At 47.7% G+C, this 22,434-nt stretch overlaps 1 protein-coding gene across 7 annotated transcripts in view; it reads right to left on the reverse strand.

Annotated features, from left to right (window-relative positions):
• The window catches only part of LRRC8D (leucine rich repeat containing 8 VRAC subunit D), a 77,268-nt gene that overhangs the window by 23,538 nt on the left and 31,296 nt on the right, over positions 1-22,434 (reverse strand). Inside the window, exon 1 of one of the 7 annotated variants that reach the window (XM_028732847.2) lies at positions 21,497-21,635. The exons of 3 other annotated variants lie outside the window; for them this stretch is intronic. The gene's annotated coding sequence lies outside the window, so the exon portion shown is untranslated. Of the gene's footprint in view, positions 1-20,332; positions 20,800-21,496; positions 21,636-22,434 lie in introns of those variants that run through there. 3 more of the 7 variants (XM_028732846.2, XM_028732843.2, XM_028732844.2) reach the window with 3 other exon arrangements.

Consider the following 22,434-nt stretch of genomic DNA (forward strand, 5'->3'; position numbering starts at 1 on the left):
CATAAAGGGGAATCTATTTAGTTTATAAAAACAGATTATTGGGGTCTTGCAGATTTAACTTAAATAAATCACCATGTTTCAAGTGCTTTTGACTTACACTGTGTGAATAAATCAGTGCACAAGAAAAACAAGGAATGAATCAAAGCTTCCAAGTTAGAAGGCAGATTTATATTATTTTCCCAACTTGCATACTTTCTAATCAGCAAGGCTGCCTTGGCTCTGGATGTATCTGCCAAACAGTTTGTTTTGCTGGCCTTGGAAAAACAGATTCATGAATTATATAAAACCCATTATGTTTTAGCAAAAATCCCTATCCCTATCGCTACGGTCATTAAATTTATCTGGCTCTCACTACAGCAGGGCTCGAGAAATTTCACTGCCAGTATTAAGAACGGAGCTGCAAAGTACTTTTATTTTAAAAGCAAGGCAACCTTCATTAGAGGCTATTTCCCCACCACCACCCATTTCTTTCATAAGCTGATAAGAGAGAGAGGTAGAAGGTGCACAGCTATTGTTCAACTTGTAGGCTACTTGCAATTCCCAGAAATAGGATTCCATAAACAGCATCTTACACTGCTATTTAACGTATGGGTTTAACATAAAGAACAGGGAGGTGAAAGTTAAAAAGAAGACTAGTACAAGAGGTTGGATACAAGGGGTTGTATTTACAACTACTCAGAGGAGACTCACTGAAATTAATGGACATTGGTTTCAATGGCTGTACTCCAAATACGTCATAGCTAGATGCAACCGAAGATCTGCGTTAGAGAGGTGATAGCTAAATGGCATTTTAAAACTGCTTAGATTTCCCTGTATGGGGTGTTAGGGGAAGGGTAGGACCTCTGGTGGGGGATAAGTCTTGGGCATCTAACTGTTTTTGGACTACAACTCCCATCATCCCTAGCTAGCAAGACCAGTGGTCAGGAATGATGGGAACTGTAGTCCAAAAGCAGCCGGAGACACAAGTTCGAGGAATGCTACTCTGAAGGTTCAAAGCGAACATACCCACCGGAAAGAAAACGTCAAGATGTTTGCAAAACCAGTTTCTAAATCTATCCCAGTTTAGGTAGCGTTTTCTCACTGAAGCGTTGTTATAGCATCCACAGGAATATTTACAGGAACAGAGAGGCGGTCTATTATGATGCAGGGAACTTAATAGAAAAAGACATGGCACTTCCTGTCCTACAGCATCTAGACAGTCTCTCCGTGCCAAAACACCCAAGATGCTCTTTCACTTCTCCTTGCCTCTAGCACAATTTTAACATGTAAACACATCTACTGTGCATACACAAACTCTTTCTTTAAACTTCAAACAGAAATGCAGGAAGTTGCTGAGTTCTGACTCTTTTTATAGGGTGGGGCACCATCTTTTTTTTTTTTTTTTTAAGTATGCACACTGTGTTCCAACCATTTTCAAGAATATCACATGAAGGTCATGTTTTCCTTTGTCTACCTACCATAAACTTACAAAAGAATGCACACAGGCTGACATAAACACATAATGCTTTCCTAGGGAGCAGTTTATTCAGATTAAAATCTAATTCAATCTGGAATGAATTGTTCCAGCCCTATACGATATATCTATATGCATATATGATATATCTATATGGACAAGGAGCTTCTTACTGACAGCATGCAACCAGTTCAGCAAGGCATGAGTTATGATTCCTTTAAACAGAAATGTGGGCTGTTTTCTTTCTGAACAGTCAATGCCTTTGAATGGCTTCTCCTCCTTCTAACCAGTGAAAAGCAAGCCACAGTGAGGAAGAAGTCCCAAGTTTGGTTCTGGCATAATTCAAAAGGTTATTAAAGAGTTAGAGGGATAAATCATGCCCTTAAAAGCCCCATTCTAAAAACTCTTGTTTCTTACTTGCGATTTCCCTACGGTTTGGAGCCAACGGGTTATTCCCAGCTAAGTTATACTCAACAATAGACCCAGCAAAATTAATCAATTTACTCTGAGTATGACTAACATTGGATATGACTCAATATTTTTATGGTTGCCTGGCTAGGTTTTTTTTCGCCTTAATTTTTTGTGTGTTTATTTTATTTTTATTTTTACTGCTGCTTCTGGTTCCATCCCTCCCTCCTCAGGGATTGTTTAACATATTAAAAAAAAACATCTTTATATGGATATTTATCTCCAGACCTTCTAGACAGCTTACTACAATCAAAGTAAGTTAACTACACAGTAATATTCCATTAAAAAAAAGAGCAATACGACAAAATAGAAGGAGGCTCAGAAGATCAAGGAAATTATTTGCTGGGTAAAACAAAGGATGCACACACAAACACACTATGGGTATACAGTGGTGCCTCAGGTTAAGAACTAAATTCCTTCTGGAGGTCCGTTCTTAACCTGAAACTGTTCTTAACCTGAGGTACCACTTTAGCTAATGGGGCCTCCTGCTGCCGCCGTGTGATTTCTCTTCTCATTCTGAAGCAAAGTTCTTAACCCGAGGTACTATTTCTGGGTTAGCGGAGTCTGTAACCTGAAGCGTATGTAACCTGAAGCGTCTGTAACCCGAGGTACCACCGTAACATTAAGAACGTGGAGGTAAAAGTTAAGAAGAAAATTAGCATGAAGGGTTGGATACAAGCTGTTGTAGATCCAACTAAACCTTACTCAGAGGAGACTCACTGAAATTAATGGACATTGATTTCAATGGCTCTGCTCTGGGCTAGATGCAACCGAAGATCTGTGTTAGAGAGATGACAGCTGAATGGCATTTTTAAATGACTTAGATTTCCCCGTACGTTTTACCATCCAGTGGAACATGGTCAAACAAACCTCCTGGACCACAGAATTTTGGACTTTTGGGTTGATCACTGAAAACACCCCTTCTGTTGTTTCCCATCAACCAAATGACTCTCCTGATCTGTTCACTGGCAAATACGCACTTGAGATTCAGCTATGCCCTCCATGACTTTAGAACCATCAGCACCTTGGACAGCAACTTCCCCCTCCCCACAAAAGGGGGGCTTCAAAGAAAGCACAAGGTCTTTGAGGATGGCACAGGCCTCTTTCTTGACGTATGGCCCACGTCCTACACAGACGTAAGTGTCAGGTAGGCGAAAGCATTTGCACCATCCCTATTAAACTGCATTGCAGGGTATTTATTTCGACACGAGTATGTCAACGAACTCATTGGCATGCATGGCAGGTTTGTGCTGCGCCATCTCTGCCGACAGGACTATCCTTCAGCTTGCCATTTAGGTTAGCAGAAATCAGCAGAGGGATGGCCCAGCCATTACAGAAACTTGTGGACACAAGGTGAATCAGTGCCCAATATCGGGGAAAGTTCACCGCCTACCCTAAGCACATAGCCCAGTAGCATATTGTTGGGTTCACCTGATTCTTCCGGTGCAATCTACTCTACTGACATTATTGGCTCACTTCCGCTTTCAACTTACAGTGCAAGTACTCTTGGTGTCGACACACAAAAGAGGTGCTTTTTTCCTCCCAACCCACTGATGCGTCGTAGCAACTCAGCAGGAAAAAGCAATCCTACTTAGGAATTCGTATTACACTGCAGCTCCATCTAAACTAAACTAAAATTAAGAGTTCATGGTTAAAGTATGCCCCAAATGGCAAGTTCTGTCTTATAGTGTCGAAATTTAGGCAGCATTATACATGGCCGGCCTTCAGGAAGTGCAAGGTTCTGCTGAACGATAAAAGGACTCCTTTGTAGCTGACAAGATGATGAATGAACACACACAGCCATGCAAGGCTACACTACCCACGCCGAAACAGCATTTCCTTCTTAGGCATGCATTAAATTAAAAGCCAGACCAACAAGTAAATGGTACCCATCTTTATCCCACGAAAATACAAAATTGGAAGAGTCCAAATGACAAAATAGCTCCACGTTAAGACATTTTGTTCCTTTTGTACATCAGGGAATCCCCCAACTGCTACTATCCTAGGTTAAATTGACAGGATCTTTTGAGCTTCCCTGCATACAAGATGAACGTAAACACAAGCAGTTCAACAAAGCATGGCTAACTTTCTCCTTGGCCAGAGGCTGGGAAATCAAAGGACCATATGCCACATGGTATGCTTGAAGCATGTTAAGAATGGAAACCATATTTCAAGAAGTCAAAAGCCCACAATTCAAAATAAGTAAGAGAGAGTGTGAGTGTGATATCAATAACCTCTAGCTTTATTCCACAACCCATGAAAAATAATATTAACTGGTGGGTGGGACTAAGGGAGGGAACTACTGCTCAATACACTTAGGCCAGAGACTGTGCCAATGTTCAATTTTCTATTTAAAAGACATATCAGTGTCTTATAACACTAGGAATAGGCTAATGACTCAACCTGGTGTCTTATGTAGGCAAGCAATTTACAGCCAAATTTAGAAGCATTTCATATCGGTAGCAAAAATATAAGCCCACAGTTTTTAGCACCTGAGAAAAATAGCATTAAAATGAATACAGTCGGACATTCTTGTAAGTTGGACTTGAATGTGCGTGCTGCAAAATTCAATGTGGTTTTCACCCAAGCAGTAGACTGGAGGAGGGAGGCTGCCTAGTCAAGCCTCTTCTTCAATCTCCTCTCCCCCTCCTTGAACAATCCAATAAAGACTTAGCAGCGCTTTGGCAAAGCCAAATATAGAGAACTATTTCGGTAACCTACGACATAACATTTGACACACAAACACCCCAGCGCTATTGCATGCAGCTCAAAATGGTACAGTCATCTGCTCTTTGTGTAGACAAGCCCACAATAATAATAAAAATTCTGATACTTTTAACATCACCAACGTATAAAAGCCATAGCCACAGTACGCATTTCTATCCAAACCTTCAAAAGTTACTGTATTTTTTGGTCTATAAGATGCCCCCATGTATAAGACGCCTCCTATTTTGGGGGACTCAAGATTTAAGAAAACCCACCCATGGCACTATCCGTGTATAAGACGCCTCCTAATTTTGGACATTATTTTTTAGGGGAAAAACCTTAGTCTTATACACGGAAAAATACGGTACTTCCTGTCTGCTGCTGGTATAGTTTGAAGGGAAGCAAAAGTTGGGGACTCATTCAAAGAACCAACTTTCCCCATCATTCTGTGACAGGAAGAATATGCTATGTGATACAAAATGTCATAAACATGCCATCTGCTCCCAGAGATTCTCTGTTAATTCCAAAAACTCAAATTTGAGTCTAAGAGATTTCTAGGGTAAACAGAGCGTTCCTTGGGTAACTGGGCAATGTGGCAGTTTTTGCACCCAATTTCTTTCATTTATTCTTTAAAAACCATGTCAGCGTGTGCTGGGAGAACTACCTCCAGCAAAACTGGTTCGATAAGCTTCTGTCAGGTATGGAAACGAGCAACAGGTGCCTCAGTAATTATTTTGCTACTGTCACTTTTGACTTTTGAGCAGAGATGTACAGCCTGAAGTTTTCAAGGCAAGCTTTCCAAGTAGCTCCTGATGGTCTGAATCCACACAATCACTGGATCTGGCTTCAAATCCTGCTTATAATGTCTTCACTAGTAACCAGAAGTGGGAGAGAATTATTCCACTCAGGTTAGCCCCATAATGGGGACACCTGAGTCAGCGGTAGCAGTCACATGTCACAGAGGCAACGTGCTTTATGCAACCGCAGGCAAAGAGGCAGAGAATTATTAATTAATGGGAAAGGTTGTGCTCATACAGCTTGCATGAGATGCATCTAAAGTGGGTTAAAAGCTCTAGCTGTCCAATGTGAAAAGTGACCAGTGGAAAAATATGGCTACTTTCATAACCAGCAGCTGGGAATAGAAAATAGCCTAGTCATCCCAAACCATCACATGGACGTCTGCAGGCACGGAAATGAAAGATGAAGATTCTGGTTATTGGGGCGTTAGAAATCACAAAGGTGCAGAACTGCAAGACAAACATTTACACAGGAAAAGAAAGCTGAATGCACGTTCATCCTGCAATAGCTGGCATATCTGATCCCTGTGCTAACCCCCAAACAAGTGACCAGTGTTAGACCATCAGATATATAACCTAATTGCCAAATAGCACCTTAAACCTATGTTATGGTCACCACAATGGAATGTCTAGATGCCTTTTTCCCCATTGAGGTTTATTATTATTATTATTATTATTATTATTATTATTATTATTATTTCACTTCTATACCGCTCTATATTTTAAAGAACAAATCTCAAGGCTGTTTACAAGACATTGAAACCTTAAATAAAACAATCCAGAATAAAACAAATTCAAGCTGCCAGGAAAATATTTCAGATCCTTCTCTAAGTTACATTTTGCTTTTCCCAGTTGCCATCCTGGCATCCAGAGTTCTGCACATGGGTCGCAACTGGACCCCTGCCAGTTGCAAAATGCGCCTAGCGCCTGGCTAATTTCTAACACTGCAAGTGACTAACGTGTAAAGGACTCACAAAGGACTTTCCATGTGTACCAGAGATACGCCAGCATTTGCTATGGAGAGGCACATTTCTAAACATGCCATGGATGTGCACCAAGAGAAAAACACCCCCAAGACTGCCTCCCTCTCAACTGAATCTCCCCCACTAGTATTTCAGAATATTCTCTCCCCCCCCCTCACCTTTTTACAAGGTAGCCAAAGCAAATGCCCATCCACACCGCATAAAACGCGAAGCAACTTTTAAAGGTGGTTTGGATGCAACATGCCAGGCATAATAAAGCGCGGCTTATCAAATGATCATTTTGTGTGATTAGCAAACAGATATAAAACCACAGTTCTCCGTTTGGGGCACCGTGGTTGAAAGACCAAAGAGCTGGAGCCAAAGCTCACTTCCAGCTGGATAAACAATAGTTAATTGAGCCATAAACACTTTGACTAAAACAACCCTAGGGACAATGATGGATGGGAGTTTTTGCAAAGTCTTCTGCGGTGTAGTCTATTCCACCTTCCTATACGTCCCCCAATTGCACGTTAAGAGGCAGGTAAATATTTAACTACCAAATAAGCTCTAGCATTTTGGAAGAAGGATGGAAGTGAAATCAGTATTGTGTGGGGTAGAAGCAAAACGTGACAAAGGTGATAGCCAGAAAGGCTGTGCCTAATTCGGCAATAATTTCAGCCAACAGAACCCCATTTGCAGATTACAAACCTCATTTAGCTCTCTAACAGCAGCTAGTCACTAAGTAAGAAAACTTTTCAAACTGCGGGACGAGGTAACCCTGTACAGAAGGGCATCTCACAGGCAACCAGTGTTAGAAACTCAGATATAGAAGTTAGGCTGGGGTTGCCCTGTTCAAAAAGTAAATCTACACTTCTGACATGGGTTGCCCAGACATTTAAGCGAGCTCTGCCCAGACACTGTTTCTGACAGCCAAAATCGGGCAGTGTCCAGGAAATGTATAGCAACCCTGGGGGCCAAATGGCTCCTTAAAACCAAGGTTAAAAGTAAAGGTAAAGGGACCCCTGACCATTAAGTCCAGTCGCGGATGACTCTGGAGTTGCGGCGCTCATCTCGCTTTACTGGCCGAGGAAGCCGGCATTTGTCTGCAGACAGCTTCCGGGTCATGTGGCCAGCATGACTAAGCCGCTTCTGGTGAACCAGAGCAGTGCACGGAAACGCCGTTTACCTTCCTGCCGGATAGGTACCTATTTATCTACTTGCACTTTGACGTGCTTTCGAACTGCTAGGTTGGCAGGAGCAGGGACTGAGCAACGGGAGCTCACCCCATCGCAGGGATTTGAACCGCCGACCTTCTGATCAGCAAGCCCTAGGCTCTGTGGTTTAACCCACAGCGCCACCCGCATCCCTAAAACTAAGGTTACATCTGCCAAAACAGAATGTCTAGCTGCCATTTTGGGCCAAGATGGCTCTAGAGTCTTTAAAAAAGGATGGACTATGACTGATTCTCAGTAAAACATCTGGCTAATTCAGGCGACAACCTTGAGCTAGATTAAGAGCTTTGAAGACTTAAAGATGAAAAAAGTCACTTTGTCCAGGGACAGTCCACATATATATTGGCCTGTTCCAACCTCTTTTTCTTAATGGTGACACGAAGCATTTATAACATAAGAATATGCTTCACAAATGTGAGCAGGGCAGTGGGGTTGGGGTAAACAAAGGCAAGCTAGAGCAATTAACTACAGTATACCGTTGTTTGCCGCTCCTGCTCAGGCTGCACAGAAAAAGCGTTTGGGTTCCTAAAATTCATTCTGATTGTGCTAACAAAACAGAACTGATAGACTTCTAAAGGTGGTTTGCGTGAAGCCTGGTGGCCCGTGCAAAAGTCAACGTGCATCGATGTTTCGCAAGACTGATACAAGCACAGCTCTGGACCTGCTAATGGCTCGCATGTGACTTCTTCCACGTGGAACACCGGCAGCTAGAACAAGCAGAACAAGCGGCTGCACCTCCAGAGGCATGCATGCCAATCAGCCCCTGCAGGAATGCTTTTCGAAATCTTGCGGCGGGGAGGGGGATGCACATCCGCAAGGCAGCTAAAGACTTTAAAAATTAATGCGCCCCAAAATTGAGTCTATATTCAAATCACGGTCTGATGGTGGCCAGAACACCATCAAGGAAGATGGTGTGATAAATTACTGGAGTGGCAAAGCCTGCCTTTTGTTTGGTTGCCATGAGTAGCCGATAGGCTCCTGCCCAGTTCAAAATGGCTCAAGAAACAAAAAGGATCAAAATGAGCACAGTGCTGTTCGAGACAACTCAGTCCTCATCCCTATAGGTTTGCTTAATGCAGGAACAGTCAATTTCCTCATACCACCCCCTCCAAAATTCCCCCCCCCCAATTTTTTTGTTTTATTTAAGTCTAAAGTGTATGCGTATTCTAAGAAACTTTGATTTAAGGAAACTTCTAGTATTCAAACATTACTTCTATAAAACCAAAAACGTTATACAGTAGTACCTCGGCTTACATACACTTCAGGTTACATACGCTTCAGGTTACAGACTCCGCTAACCCAGAAATAGTACCTCAGGTTAAGAACTTTGCTTCAGGATGAGAACAGAAATCGTGCTCCAGCGGCGCAGCAGCAGCAGCAGGAGGCCCCATTAGCTAAAGTGGTGCTTCAGGTTAAGAACAATTTCAGGTTAAGAACAGACCTCCGGAACGAATTAAGTACCATATTTTTCGCACCATAGGACGCACTTTTTCCCTCCCAAAAAGCAAGGGAAAATGTGTGTGCGTCCTATGGAGCGAATGCAGGCTTTCGCTGAAGCCTGGAGAGTGAGAGGGGTCGGTGCGCACCGACCCCTCTCGCTCTCCAGGCTTCAGGAAGCTATCCGCTAGCCGTGGGAGACCCAGCTCTCCCACGGCTAGCGGACCGCTGCGCTAATCCAGAAGCTTGGGGCGTGCGGAGCACAGCGCGCCCCAAGCTTCTGGGTGCCGGCAAGGTCTCGCTAGCCCTGGGAGAGCCCCGCGACGTTGCGTGGCTCTCCCAGGGCTAGCGAAGCGCCGCGCTAATCCCGAAGCTTGGGGCGCGTGGAGCTCAGCACGCCCCAAGCTTCTGGGTGCCGGCAAGGTCTCGCTAGCCCTGGGAGAGCCCCGCGACGTTGCGTGGCTCTCCCAGGGCTAGCGAAGCGCCGCGCTAATCCCGAAGCTTGGGGCGCGTGGAGCTCAGCGCGCCCCAAGCTTCTGGGTGCCGGCAAGGTCTCGCTAGCCCTGGGAGAGCCCCGCGACGTTGCGTGGCTCTCCCAGGGCTAGCGAAGCGCCGCGCTAATCCCGAAGTTTGGGGCTTCGGGATTAGCGCTCCGCTCAGCCTGCTTCCCGGAGCGCCAGGCGCCCTGAAAGCAGAGCTCCAGGCGCTTCGGGAACACATCCGCAGCATGGGGAGCCTTGCAGGAATTCCCCACAGGGCTCCCCACGCTGCGGATAGCAGCCTGCTGCCTGGCGGGTGGGGCGCCCTGAAGCAGAGCGCCCCTCGCGCCAGGCAGACATCCGCAGAGTGGGGAGCCTTGCAGGAGTTCCCGACAAGGCTCCCCACGCTGCGGATAGCAGCCTGCTGCCTGGCGGGTGGGGCGCCCTGAAGCAGAGCGCCCCTCGCGCCAGGCAGACATCCGCAGAGTGGGGAGCCTTGCAGGAGTTCCCGACAAGGCTCCCCACGCTGCGGATAGCAGCCTGCTGCCTGGCGGGTGGGGCGCCCTGAAGCAGAGCGCCCCTCGCGCCAGGCAGACATCCGCAGAGTGGGGAGGCTTGCAGGAGTTCCCGACGAGGCTCCCCACGCTGCGGATAGCAGCCTGCTGCCTGGCGGGTGGGGCGCCCTGAAGCAGAGCGCCCCTCGCGCCAGGCAGACATCCGCAGAGTGGGGAGCCTTGCAGGAGTTCCCGACAAGGCTCCCCACGCTGCGGATAGCAGCCTGCTGCCTGGCGGGTGGGGCGCCCTGAAGCAGAGCGCCCCTCGCGCCAGGCAGACATCCGCAGAGTGGGGAGGCTTGCAGGAGTTCCCGACAAGGCTCCCCACGCTGCGGATAGCAGCCTGCTGCCTGGCGGGTGGGGCGCCCTGAAGCAGAGCGCCCCTCGCGCCAGGCAGACATCCGCAGAGTGGGGAACCTTGCAGGAGTTCCCGACAAGGCTCCCCACGCTGCAGATAGCAGCCTGCTGCCTGGCGGGTGGGGCGCCCTGAAGCAGAGCGCCCCTCGCGCCAGGCAGACATCCGCAGAGTGGGGAACCTTGCAGGAGTTCCCGACAAGGCTCCCCACGCTGCGGATAGCAGCCTGCTGCCTGGCGGGTGGGGCGCCCTGAAGCAGAGCGCCCCTCGCGCCAGGCAGACATCCGCAGAGTGGGGAACCTTGCAGGAGTTCCCGACAAGGCTCCCCACGCTGCGGATAGCAGCCTGCTGCCTGGCGGGTGGGGCGCCCTGAAGCAGAGCGCCCCTCGCGCCAGGCAGACATCCGCAGAGTGGGGAACCTTGCAGGAGTTCCCGACAAGGCTCCCCACGCTGCGGATAGCAGCCTGCTGCCTGGCGGGTGGGGCGCCCTGAAGCAGAGCGCCCCTCGCGCCAGGCGGACATCCGCAGAGTGGGGAGGCTTGCAGGAGTTCCCGACAAGGCTCCCCACGCTGCGGATAGCAGCCTGCTGCCTGGTGGGTGGGGCGCCCTGAAGCAGAGCGCCCCTCGCGCCAGGCAGACATCCGCAGAGTGGGGAGGCTTGCAGGAGTTCCCGACAAGGCTCCCCACGCTGCGGATAGCAGCCTGCTGCCTGGCGGGTGGGGCGCCCTGAAGCAGAGCGCCCCTCGCGCCAGGCAGACATCCGCAGAGTGGGGAGCCTTGCAGGAGTTCCCGACAAGGCTCCCCACGCTGCGGATAGCAGCCTGCTGCCTGGCGGGTGGGGCGCCCTGAAGCAGAGCGCCCCTCACGCCAGGCATACATCCGCAGAGTGGGGAACCTTGCAGGAGTTCCCCACAGAGCTCCCCACGCTGCGGATAGCAGCCTGCTGCCTGGCGGGTGGGGCGCCCTGAAGCAGAGCTCCCCGCCCGCCAGACAGACATCGGCCAGCCCCACAAGCTTGGGGGACAGCAGGGAGGCGCAGCGCCACTATCCCGCTGTTCCTCGACCTGGTTCGGTTTCCCTGACCTGCTTTTGGGGGGGAAATAAAGGGGAAAATTTTTTCCTTTATTTCCCCCCAAAAAAACTAGGTGCGTCCTATGGTCCGGTGCGTCCAATCGTGCGAAAAATACGGTACTTAACCCAAGGTACCACCGTAGTGTTTGAAATTAGCCAGGCGCATTTTGCACTGGCTTTCGACCACCTGTGACCAAGTGAAGATGTCTGGGCACCAGGATAGCGCCTGAAGTCTCCACCATCTGGAGGTGCATCCCTAGGGATCATTGGATCGGGGCTGTTTTCACACAGTAATGCCCCATTCTGTAGAATTCTATCAGTTCTATTTTATCTGCACAATAGGAGTGACTTTCTGGAACCAAATTGCTTTTTCTCCACAGCCTGCGCAGAAGAAGTCACCATGAAGAAAAACGGGTTGGAATAGGCCAATATATACGTGGACTGTCCCTGGATCAAGTGACTTTTCTTCTTTAAGTCCTCAAAGCTCTTAACCTAGCTCAAGGTTGTCCTCTGAAGTAGCCAGATGTTTTACTGAGACTCAATCGCAGTCAGCCCATCCTTTGAAAAACAAGAGCCATCTTGCCCCAAAGTGGCAACCAAGGACATTCTGTTCTGGCGACTGTAACCTTGGTTTTATTTAACTATTTGGCACCTAGCTTATTTATCTGAGTTGCTAACACTACATGAGAGAAGGAAGAGAGAATTCTTGGTGGAAGCTTTATTTCCTACCCATGATCATGAGATTACAGACTTGAGATTCCCACTAGGTCATGTACCTGGACCAGAGCCAGCACGTTTTACCCTAATATACTTACTGCATAATCCTCTAAATGCTTACTCAGAAGAAAATCCCACGGTGTACAAATGGTGCATGTTCCCTAGAATAAGCATGTTAGCATGGCAGCCTTAATTTGTGGGACAGGGATGGGAACTTCCCTTGCATAATCAGAAGCCATTTATTTTCTCGTAGCTTTAGCAAATGAAAGCCTGTCTCGGTGATAAGCTATTCAAAGCAAAGCCCGCTGCCAAGGTTGCTTCCAGGGATGGGGTCAGGAGAAAATGCTGCAAATCAACAAGGCCTCCCAGATTTAAGGTCAGACTCAAAGAAGAACCTTGTTGCTGAACTCATTCTCACCTCTCTTCCTTTATAGTCCTTTTCCAAGCCACACAAAAGACCACAGCGGTAGATTTTGCTAGCTGCGTCATCTGTGATCACACTCACACATGGTTTAGGTGCATGAAATAACACAGACAATCAATATTTTTTTAAAAATAAGATAAAATTGCAGGACACGACTTACATAAACAACAGGGCAGACAGGATAGCCAGAGTGGCAAATAATCAAGATGCCTCTGTCACAGTCATTAAAACTTGCGTAACTGACCCAATAATACGTTTTTCTCCAAGCTTCGCGTCACATCTTATGAAACTTCCTGTCATTTTCAAAAGGGTGGGAAGAGAAAATTTAACAACGAAAAAGGTCATCTGCTACTTGTTTGTTGGTTCCAATTGCTCCAATTGTCCCAATAGGATGATCCGGAAAAAGGAAAGAAATACATTGGGTTTGGGATTTTAAAACTACTTTTAAATTTAAGAATCTCAAGATATGATCATTTTCTTGTAACAGTGCATCACAGAATATATACTTGCAGGACCTGCAAAACCTGTGTGTGTGTGAGAGAGAGAGAGGGGGGGGGAGGAAGGAAGGAAGGAAGGAAGGAAGGAAGGAAGGAAGGAAGGAAGGAAGGAAGGCTGTTATTTGCCTGTATTTTATAATGGCAGAAGACTCAAAAATAATGTTCAGGGAAACAGGTAACTGAGGCTAGGATTACTGAGATTCTAAAACCCTGCACAATTTAAAATTACAAAAAAGAGAGCTTAGGTATTCTGTAATACTAACATCTATTACTATTAACAGCAGGCTATCTGACCTTCCTTTTGAGAAAGACAAAACAGAACAGTTTCACTGCTACCCAAAGTATTTACATCCTGTTGTAGCTTCTACTTTGTTTTGACAGTTTTCTTTATATGATCTCTCTCTCTCTTTTTGCCTGTCTTGCACAAGTTCAAATCCAGCAAGTCTTTATACCATGGGCAGAAATAGGCAACGAGCTTTCTGTATGAACCGCAGTTCATTCACACATGCATACACAGACACAGTGCAGAGAAAGTCACACAGGTCAATTGTCCTGATTTTTAAAAAATAAAATAAAAAACACCACTTTTCCTAACTTCAACACAAGCTTTAAAAAAGGTAAAGGTAAAGGACCCCTGACAGTTAAGTCCAGTTGCAGACGACTCTGGGGTTGCAGTGCTCATCTCGTTTTACTGGCCGAGGGAGCCGGCGTACAGCTTCCGGGTTATGTGGCCAGCATGACTAAGCTGCTTCTGGCGAACCAGAGCAGCGCACGGAAATGCCGTTTACCTTCTCGCCGGAGCAGTATCTATTTATCTACTTGCACTTTTTTTGTTGTGCTTTCGAACTGCTAGGTTGGCAGGAGCAGGGACCGAGCAACGGGAGCTCACTCCATTGCGGGGATTCGAACCACCAAGCTTCTGATCGGCAAGCCCAAGAGGCTCAGTGGTTTAAACCACAGCGCCTTTAATGCTGACATTCCTTATCTTCAAATCATGCTGTGCCCCTCAAAAACTAGTAAAGCGTAAGTCACAATATTGTACTATCTCCAGAAAGTTAAGATACCCACCTTCCCCATCAATAAGACAGTTACCGGTAGTTACCTAGCAACTGAAACACACCCATATGCCCTGCCAGGATCAAATTCTGCCCTCCGCTGAGCACCTTTATACCCATACATTTCCAGCTGAAGATCACAGAAGAGGCAAGAAGCCAAGACAACATTGCTGTCCCCCCCCCACTTAACCTTATTGCTTTTCTCCCACCAGAAGTGCCCATTAGAAGTACCAGTCAGAAGCCACAATTTATAACTCTACAACTACATTTCCTTTCGGAATAGCTTCGGAGGTCACTGAAGAAGCACACCAGACAATGGAGCACAACAAGACCCATTTCCGCACAGCGTTCGAAATTAGCAGGGCGCCAGGCGCTTTTTTGTGCCTAAGGATTCTCCGTTGGCGAGCACCTCCCAAAGTCTGGGTGCCTTTTTTTTTGCGCCCGGCTGACACTCAAGGATTACTGAAATGTATGTGCTTTGAAATATCAGGGTATATGTTAAGGATGGACAACATGTTAAGGGGTTTTAACAATAAAGAGTAAAGTGTTTTGAAAACTGAAGTGTGGTACTAATATTTTTATTGTCAACACCAAATTAAACATGTACAGTGGTACCTCGGGTTAAGTACTTACGTAATTCGTTCCGGAGGTCCGTTCTTAACCTGAAACTGTTCTTAACCTGAAGCACCTCCTGCTGCCACTGCGCCGCCAGAGCATGGTTTCTGTTCTCATCATGAAGCAAAGTTCTTAACCCGAGGTAATATCGGTATTTCTGGGTTAGCGGAGTCTGTAACCTGAAGCATATGTAACCTGAAGCGTATGTAACCTGAGGTACCACTGTATTCAGATATTAACAATGTGTCACTTATGTGAATTGCGTATTAGTTCATGCTTATCGAAATAATAAATAAAAAGTGTTGCTCACCCCCACAAATGGCGACTAGACATTCTGTTTTTGGGTGCCAACCCAGGTCTCAGGAGCCATTTGGCTCCTAGTTTTTCTATCCCAGTTTCTAACACTGCTTCCACACTGAACCAAGGGTGCTGCTTGCTCAACAGGAAAGTTGTGCTGGCTGTACACACAGATACAACCTGAACAGGTTCCTCCACACAAAGGTTTCCCTTTGAGTGTTTGTAAGCAGCAGAAGGCAGAGACATTTGAGAGGACTGTGCTCCTACAGTAACATCCCAAGCCATTCGCAGAACCGACTAGCTCGCCTGCCTAGGTGCAACTTACAAAACAACAACAACCGTTTGCTTCTGTCAGGGGAACTCCCAACCAGCCTCCCTGCCCTATGTGCAAAAGAGCAGCAAAGGTACAAATTACCAGCTACATTCCAGAATATCGCCTTGTTATCTACAAGCTCAAAACAGTTCTTATGGGACGGAGCTTATCCTGCAAAACACACAATAGCTGAAGAAGTAAAGATAAATAAACGCCGCATAATTGATCTCCAGAGCTTCCAGTGAAACAGCAAAGTTCACTGCAGGTTCTGTGAACAAAAAGGCAGCGTTTTTCAAAACCTGGAAATCTGGAGAAAACGAAAGAAGCCTCAGAGGTGGAAGACTAGAATGCGGCTCAGCGGCTACCCTCCCCCTAAGATCGACTTTTCTGCATCTTAAATCTACTCCCTCTCTACTTACCTTCAGCTGTAAAAAAAAGAAAAGAAACGGACCACTGCTCTTCATTTTTCTCCAGCTGCCTTTTAAAATGTGGGATTATAGAGATGAGAATGCTCAAAGCTTTAAACCTGGTTTTGTTTAGGATTATCGTAGCTCTCCCTACTCCCAAAGGGTCTTGTTAAAAGGCCAAGCCAGGGCATGAAGATTGTAATAATGATGGTGATTAATCTGGAATCCTCAAAGCATCCAATTTATTAAATTTTTTGGGGGGGGGCAGGGATTTCTAACCTGTCCTACTCCCAACGGGCTAGAATAGCTAGTTCCACTTAAAATAGCATATCTATTCAATATACTGCAGTATATTATATTCAGAATTAGCTCATATGATTATGCAGGCATAAGATGGTATAGCCACATGATTATATAGGTATAAAGGTAGAGGTAAAGGGACCCCTGACCATTAGGTCCAGTCGTGGCCAACTCTGGGGTTGCGGCCCTCATCTCGCTTTATTGGCCAAGGGAGCCGGCGTACAGCTTCCGGGTCATGTGGCCAGCATGACTAAGCCGCTTCTGGCAAACCAGAGCAGCGCACTGAAACGCCGTTTACCTTCCCACCGGAGCGGTACCTATTTATCTACTTGCACTTTGACGTGCTTTCGAACTGCTAGGTTGGCAGGAGCAGGGACCGAGCAACGGGAGCTCACCCCGTCGCAGGGATTCGAACCGCCAACCTTCTGATCGGCAAGTCCTAGGCTCTGTGGTTTAACCCACAGCGCCACCCGGGTCCCACATATATATAGGTATATGTTGCCTGAAAAGCATTATTCTTACGCTTACGTGCTGTGATCCAGCCCCAGAACTTGATTAAGTACGTTAGCGGCAATCTAGAGGCTGCAAAGGTGGTGGCGTTTTCAAATTCATTGTGAAATATTTGCATTTGGTGCTTACAATTATAGCATCATCTTTGGGAGAAGACTTCTTTTCCCCTCCGGGGTCAACACGTATCCTAAACATTGTGTGAATAGCCACACCTCCAAAACCATCCAAGTTAAAGATCTTCCAGGCTCAGCCTGGAGAACTTTTGCAATCACTCAGAATCCTAGTCTACATGCCCTCGTAGTATCAACTTGACATGTGAACGGCACAGCTATGAGTTCCAGTCACTTGATGGATTCGTCAATGAGAACCCCTGATCTCACCCCAATGATCTTGCAAAAGACCTCCACAGTTTAGCAGACTTGCATGTATGCTGACTCACAGAAGAGATTTTATCTGGCCACTCTTCAGGAATCTTCCCAGCTGCCCACCATGTTATTACTAGCACCAAATTCTTTTCCAGGGCTAGAAGCTGAGAGAAGGGGTGAGTGTGGGGGAGCCTGGTGCTGACCAACCCATCTTCATACACCCTTCTCCACTGGGAGGGAGAGCAGAGATATATATGATTTTGTTGTGTTATATTTATATCCTGCTTTTTGGCCCAAAGGTCTGCAAAGTGGTGATGGGCAGGACCGAGGCAGAAAACACTAAGATCATGGGGGAAAGGAGAAATGAAAGTTTAGAAATTAGAGGGAGGAGCTGCTTTAACAATGCAAAAACAACAGAAACCACAAAAGCTCTCTTCTCAAAGGTGCAGGCTACAGGCAGGAGTTAAAAACAAGGAGCAGCACTCCTCTCAAGAAAGGGTATTGACTTTTTGGGTGGGTCTGCCTGCTGGTTCAGAGCAGCAGTTCTTGCCTGATTGAGTTTGGTCCTCAAGGAAAGTCCTGGCAGGCCAGCAGTGTTCGAAACTCCCATTGTTCTAGGCGCATTTTGCGACAGGGAATTCCATCAGCGCGAGCCGTTTCTGAGCTCTGGGTGCAGTACTGCGCCTAAGATTTCCTATTAAAACTGCAGAGTGGAAGGAAAGGGAGACCTTTTTCTGCCTCCCCACTTCCAGCTACTCTCTGAAGACTGGAGAAGCGACCCTCTTAAGAATATTAGTGAGGTGGAATCAGCTTTGTATTCTTGCTATTAAAAAGTGTTCCTAGAAATTCCGTTGTTGTGCCCACAACCTTGGTTTAAGGTCCTAGATTTCAAATCTCAGTTTCTAACACTGCAGGTCAGATACAGTAATCGGAGTCTTTCATTTCCTATAGAAAATAAAGGTAAAATAAAAAGGTAAAGAGACCCCTGACCATTAGGTCCAGTCGTGACCGACTCTGGGGTTGTGGTGCTCATCTCGCTTTACTGGCCGAGGGAGCCGGCGTACAGCTTCCGGGTCATGTGGCCAGCATGACTAAGCCCCTTCTGGCGAACCAGAGCAGCACACGAAAACGCTGTTTACCTTCCCGCCGCAGCGGTATCTATTTATCTACTTGTACTTTGACGTGCTTTCAAACTGCTAGGTTGGCAGGAGCAGGGACCAAGCAACGGGAGCTCACTCCATCGCGGGGATTCAAACAGCTGACCTTCTGATCGGCAAGTCCTAGGCTCTGTGGTTTAGCCCACAGCACTACCCACGTCCCCAAAGGTAGAATAACTATAGTTTAAAAGCTACTCACAAGTAGACTGGGCATGTTTATTATCTTTACTGACACGTGAGCGATCGCGCCACCAAAAGAGGTCATTCCCCCCTCCCGACTCACTGTAAAACTCAAAACAGATTTAAGTATTTTCCCCCCACGACCGAAGTAATTTCCATGTACACACCCTTAACACTCTTGAATTACAGAGAACGGCCAGGCATCTGCTTTCTTCCACAATTCCAGATGTTTAAGCAGATTTGTTACAAACAAACAAAAAAGGAACTGGGAGTTCTTTTCCAGAAGTGTTTGGCACACCATAGTTCCAGCCGGAACTCTAGCTTAAAGTTGCTCTTGGGGACAGGATGAAAACGGACAGACTGTGATGAACAGATTCTTTGGTGGGGGGAAAAAAATCAAAGCAGTTCTTCCCAGAAAAAAATGGCAACCCTGCTATCAGTTAACTTTCTGCATGCCTGCTAGCTGTTAAAAGCAGAGGAGCCCTGATGTTAAAGAAGCTGATAACTCTGCCAGATCAAGGAATGCAATCCAACTAGGCCCCACTGATTTTAAATGCAGTCCGTCAGGCTAGACTGCAACCTACAAACCTTGATTGCACAGAGGAAGCACGTTCCACTAAATTCAATGGGATTTACTCCCAAGTAATTGGGTATAGGGTTGCACCATTTGCTATCTCTCTGCACACTTTAGCACTGCTAGGGTAGACAATTGCTAATGATTGACTGTTAGTTAACTTCGGCAACTACCACAGCTAACATTTTACCCGCCCCCAGTGGGGAAAATGCTGTAAAATGTACGTTCACTACCCTTAAGATTCATCTGCAATTATGGGCACCCTGGTTAACTTCTGCTGAAATGACAGCTGCAAGATTTGGAGTTGGCTATAATAGTCTCCATCTCCATTCACCCTTATGTGTTACAAGACAGTCTGCACAAGGAAACTTATCCCGGACAATGTTTTAAGAGAAGAAATAAGGTGAGATTTTAAAAATGAGAAAATATAGCTGAAAGAAAAGGAAAGTTATCAGAAAAAATAACTCAGTGGAGAGGGGACAAGTAAAGTATGTCCACAATATTATTCAGGTAAAAACCTATTTTTGGTGCTAGAACATTATATAAGCAACTGCCGATCCACCCAAAATAATTGTCGTCACCAAGAGTTTTTCCAGAGAAAACAGCATGAAATGTCTGTACACAACACAACCGTACATCAGTTGTTCTAAAATGCAATTGGGGATTATATATATATATATCTGTTCCTTGTTTGTTCTGTTTACTAACATCACACACTCAAAACAAAAGCTCTCTGTACAAAAACAGATTAATAGCACCAATTAACCCCTGGGTTTGGAGAAACACAGGAGAGCAGACCTGGGCAAAAACATGCCCAGTGATGCTTCCCTCAATTCCTATTTCGGTGCAAAGAAAGGGGGTGGGGGCTTGTTCCGCCCGCCCCCCCAACTCAGGCCTTGCTCACCTATATCAAGCACTCACACCTTGCCAATCGCCACTCAGCTCTGCCAGATTACAAGACAGCTTGCAAAAGTCTGCAAATGGAGGAGACCATGCGAACTGTTGTGGCATCGCTCATTGCAGCAACATCCTAGCAAGCATCAAAACACAGACCCTTGTTTACTGCAGTTAATGGCATTATTGGCATCTTATATGGAGCTATATTCCATTTTCCGGATATTGCTGCCCCCCCAAACTGTATTGATATATCGCATACGTGTAATTATTATTATTATTATTATTATTATTATTATTATTATTATTATTATTATTATTAAAAATAAGCTGATTTAGAATAAACGTCAGGCTGGCTTTTATTTCTTGCAACTCTAACAGGACAGGATGCAATAGGGAGCGGGGAAAGAGAACCCTCCCACACCCTCAAAGAACTTTGCACCGGAAAACCTCCTCCTTTGAAATGCACCATCACACACACACACACCAAAAAAATATTAGAGAGAAACACACTCAACCTGCCGGGTCGTCTTTCCTTCTGCACCGCTTGACGGGGAAGAGGTGGCCAAGGCGATGGCAGGCCCTCGCTCCGCACCCACCCACCCCGCTTTTGAAAATAAAAATAAAAATGAAATTGATTACGATCTGGGGGGTGGCGGGAGCAAAGGGCAGCCGCGGCGCCTGCTCTCCTTATTCTCCCAAGCGGCCCTCGCAGCTCGGCGCCGGTCGTCCTCCTCCGGCCCGAGCCGGTTCGCCCCGGTGCTGCACGCGATTCCCCTCCCCGGCCGGCAGCATCGTCCTCGGGGGGCTGCGCGGGCGCGGGAACAAAGGACCGGCGGCGGCGGCAGCAGCAGCAGCAGCAGCCGGCGCTCGCAGGCTGGAATAAGCCGGTCTCGGGGAAGCAGGCTCATTGCGAAGCCCCCATGGAGGACAACGGCGCGCCGCTCCCGAGCCGGGCTGTGCGTCGGGGGCGCGCCGATGGGCGGCGCGCGTGTGTGCGCGCGCGGCGGCGGCGGCGCCTTTGCAAGCTCGGCAGTGACGGCCAGGCGTGCCAACTTGGCCCCGCGATCGTGGGTGGCCATGGGGAATTTTGTGGGTGCTCGGGCATACAGGGAGTTGCCACCAATGGCAGCGGGCGCCATGCAGCGTGCATGGCCCTGGCAGCAAAAATTGGTGGGTGCCCGGCCCCTTCATGGGGAATTTTGTGGGTGCTCGGGCACCCAGGGAGCTGGCACCTAAAGCACTTATGGCAGCGGCTGCTTGCAAGCGCCGGAGGTGGCGGGAGAACGGGGCGGACGCTTGCACCGCTTGCAGGAGCCGTCGAGCAAACGGTGGCCGTCCGGGACCTGTTTTCCCCCGCTGCCCGGCCTTGGAAAAAGCTGCAGTCCAGGAGGGTTCTGGGGAGAAGCGAGAAGCGCGCCGCAAAGAAGGGGGCGAATATCCCAGCTATGGGTCACGCCGGGGCAGCCCTGCGCAGCGCTTCCTGCGGAGAAACGAAAGGGGGAAAACAACAACCCAGAGAAAAACAACAACCTAGGTTGCACTCCGGTTCTCCCTCCGTCCGTCCCCCCCCCCCCATCAATCTGGAGCAAGGATCTCCCCCGCCCAGCACCGATCGCCCGATCCGCCGCGATCCACTCAGGCCACCCCCACCCCAAGCACGCGCCGGTCACACACTTTGCGCACAGCCCTCGGAAGTTTCCCGTCGGTGGCGGCGCCGCTGCTTTGCCTCGCCGGGTCTCCAGACTCAGACTGGTTTCCCCGGGCAGGATGGCCGAGTGCACCTTGCAAGATGCGGCGAGGCGGGAACTAGCAGCCTGGGGCCCATTGCGGCGAGCGGAACTCCCTCTCCACGCCGGCTGCTGGTTTTGCAGAAACGGCTACATAGGCACACCGCACCGGAGCGTGCATGTCTGCTTGCATAACAGTTTCTTGAGAGGGGAGGAATCGTGCCCCTTTCCAGAAGTGTGTGTGCAAAGAGCCCCCCCTCCACCAACCCTTTATAAAACCGGAGTTAGGTGAGGCACGCGCTCCTTGGCTTGCAATCCAGCCAGGAGCTCGGATGGCTCTCGATTCATAACGCCGATATTTGGAATCCCCTCCAAAACTGTGCCAGAGCAAGCAACCATGCTCCTGAGCAGATCTTGCCCGCTGCATGGTTCTGTTGCTCCAAAGAGAGTGTCATGTACATGAGGAAGTGTGAGTCATGCATTCCTTCAGGACAATACCCCCAGGGCCATGAGGTAAGGCGACTGTCTCAGATGACAGGATGGGGGGGGCAGCAGATCCCAATGTTGATCTTTCTCTCTTCCTATGCCTCACTCACCCCTTCTTCCCTGACCAGGGCAGGAGGCACCATTTTGGGGTTCACTTCAGATGCCAAAAGTTTTTGGGTGGGCCCCGATGATTTCTTACACAGATATTAAAATGTTTCCATATAAATGTCAAAAGAAGCCTTCCAAAGCCACTGTAAATTTTGCAGGCCAACCACCCCTGAAATCTCCTCACCTTGTAGGCCAGGTAATGGAGACCCATTGATCTCTAGGGATTGCTGAGCTCCAATTCCCATCAGCTCCAATTCCCACCAGTTCCAACCATGGTGGCCAATGATGATG

The sequence above is a fragment of the Podarcis muralis genome, chromosome 5, assembly GCF_964188315.1.
Source record: "Podarcis muralis chromosome 5, rPodMur119.hap1.1, whole genome shotgun sequence".
Classification (NCBI taxonomy): Eukaryota; Metazoa; Chordata; class Lepidosauria; order Squamata; family Lacertidae; genus Podarcis; species Podarcis muralis.